The sequence below is a fragment of the Tenrec ecaudatus genome, chromosome 4 (assembly GCF_050624435.1).
Source record: "Tenrec ecaudatus isolate mTenEca1 chromosome 4, mTenEca1.hap1, whole genome shotgun sequence".
Lineage (NCBI taxonomy): Eukaryota > Metazoa > Chordata > Mammalia > Afrosoricida > Tenrecidae > Tenrec > Tenrec ecaudatus.
In genome coordinates, this window is record NC_134533.1 from 16,799,643 (window position 1) to 16,802,535 (window position 2,893).

Here is a 2,893-nt window from a genome sequence, read left to right on the forward strand (position 1 = left end):
TGGCCTACGTCACGGAACCTCGTCCGGGAGCACCCCTAATAAAGCTATTTCTGTTTCTGCTCTCCCTTGTCCTGTCAGTTATGTCTGTCTGTTTTTCTGTACCTCAGTTTCACCTTTACAGGTACCTAACAACAACACCAAGCACCAATGGTACATTGCCAGCAACAATAACTGTTTAATGGATACTACAATTATTCCAATTTCCAAGTGATATACTATTTTCTTCTTACAATACCAAGCACCTATTACATGTGGATGAGCTATAATTTTTTTATTAAATGTTCATGGTCTTTATTAACCAGTACAGTTACTTGTCTTCTGGTCTGTTGAAGCAGTAGGTCAGACAGCACTGGCCGCAGTCATGTCTGTCGAAGTGGCTGGCCATGAAAACCCCAGCACCACACTCGTCTGAAGGGCACTCATGCCGAAGGCGGCTGATTCTGCTATTTTCATCCACCTTATAGTATTTTAAGACGGCCAGCTTAACCTTCTTTCTCTTATGCTTGTTCTTCTTGGGAGTGGTGTAAGACTTCTTCTTCCTTTTCTTAGCACCACCACGAAGCCTCAGCACAAGATGAAGAGTGGACTCCTTCTGAATGTTGTCATCAGACAAGGTGCGTCCATCTTCCAGCTGCTTGCCAGCAAAGATCAGCTGTTGCTAATCGGGAGGAACTCTCTCCTTGTCCTGAATCTTGGCCTTCACATTCTCTATCGTATCCGAGGGTCCGACCTCGAGAGTGATGGTCTTCCCCATAAGGGTCTTCATGAAGATCTGCATCCTTGTGGCGGCACAACCGAAGATAGGGGATCAGAAAACGAGCTATAATTTTTAAGATACGTGGCAGGTTACACAAAACCATAAAACATAGTAAATACAAAAACCAAGCATGCATCAAAAGCGAATTCTATCATTCAATTATCTTGACATCTAATTTCCAACTGACCACTCTTTATTAATCTTTACAATGGCAGAGAGAGCTGGAGGAGTCAATTCATAGTTATCATTCCAAACTCTGGTTTGAACCAGTAGAAGCAGTCCAAGCCTACAGCGATAAAGGAAAACTGATGACCGAAACTGATGAGCAAAGCTGATTACACTTAAACGTGGCTGATTCCAATCAAAATGGCTACAGCCTTACTCACAGGTCTTGCACGCACTCACATAACCAGTCCCTTAAGATCTGAAGGGCAGCATTTACCCAAGAACACAGCTCAGAGGGCTGGGAAAGAAAGAGGAATGGAAACAGGAGACACAGAAAGGATGTGGGATGGACAGACAGCTGTCCGCTGAGAGAGTTGCAACGGATGAGTTCAGTCAGAATGTGTGTGAAATGTTGAGTGCAAAATTACCACCTGCTCTGGAAGATTCAACTTTGGACATGTTGTCAGCATAGACCAGTCCCTGGAGAAGGACGTCAGGCTTGGCAAAGTAGAGGAGCCGTGAAAAGAAAACCCTCAAGGAGATGGATGGACGCAATGGCTGCAACAAATGACTCAAACAAAGGAACAACTGTGGGTGTGAGGCAGCACTGGGCAGTGTTTCATTCTGCTGTGCATGGGGTCACCACGGGTGGACTCAACTCAACGGCATCTAACAACAACAACACAAAGAGTGAACTTAAGTCACAATAAAAATTGAAAGAAAGACCCACTATCATAAAAATTTATGACTCGCAGCAGGAAAGTCCTGAACCCCCACCCCCGAATGAAGAAGAGACCCTGGAAAAGTGGCTGGCTTTCCGAAGGGGACAGACATTCTTTATGGCCCTTGTCTCATAACCCTGGAAACTTATAAGACTTTCCTGAACCCCCGACCTCCCAGTCTTTGTCTTCCGTGGGTAGGCGTACTCCGCACTTCTTGGCCGACCTGACCACTGGGGGAGGAGGGGGAAAAAAAGAAAGTTTTGCCCTCAGGCAGAGTGTGTTTCAAAGTGGATTCCTACCACTCCCCTAGCCAGTCCAGGGAAGGGCAGTCTAGCCCTTAGGGACTTGCCTGAGGTACCAGGGTCACATAGTCAGGAGTCATACCCTGACTCCCTCGCTCAGAGCATCCTGAACCAATCTTGTAAGCTTTTCTGTTGACAATGGGGCACACATCCCAGTGATCGTCCCTTTCCCACTTCTGTAGTCCCATCTGCAACTACGATGAATTGATGTGCCGCCAGTCATGACTTTGTGACCATTTCCTGGTTCTCGAGATCCGTATTGAAGTGGCCATGACACCTTGGAGAGCACTACAGCCTCAGGCTGAGGGTCTTTTCATCTGGACCATTTGTCTTCGTCTGATCTTTGTCCTGTTTAAGACTTAATACATGTGTCTCTATGAATTCTATTCGAGCTTCGAGTCTCTTTTTAGCCTAGCAAACTAAATATCCATGGCTCTAGATAGCCAGGTAATCTCCTGATGTCCAGGCTTGTCAATTCTATGAGATCGGGCCTGGTGGACGTGGTCTTCTGGGACTGTACATGGTACTTGGCTTGGAGTGAGGGCGACTGAGTACAGCGGAGGCCGGAGTCGGGATAAAGCCACCTGTCAGGCCGATTCCAGCATCATTAGGCTGGTTGGTCAAGTTAGCACTCGCCACAATTCACCACAAATGTCACTTTTGTCTCTCCCTTTAGACAGGAATGGTTGTTTTTTTATATTTATGTTCGTCTCTGTCACCCATCCCCTGGCCAGAGAGAATGATGTTCAAAAACTTCTTAAGTTAATTGGAGATATATGTCTTACACCTAATGGAGTCTCAGGAAATTTAGCTATCACCAGAGGGACATGTCCATAGAGATCACAGAGTGGGCAAGAGATCTGATTCCAAAAACACAGCCATTGAAAACCCTTCTGAGCAAAATTCTGCTCTTACACACATGGGGTCACCATGAGTCAGTGTCTGGG

The 2,893-nt window shown here is 46.1% G+C and overlaps 1 pseudogene; it reads right to left on the bottom strand.

Moving 5' to 3' along the window:
* Positions 1-307: 307 nt before the first annotated feature.
* On the bottom strand, positions 308-778 carry LOC142446353 (ubiquitin-ribosomal protein eS31 fusion protein-like; annotated as a pseudogene).
* Positions 779-2,893: the final 2,115 nt, after the last annotated feature.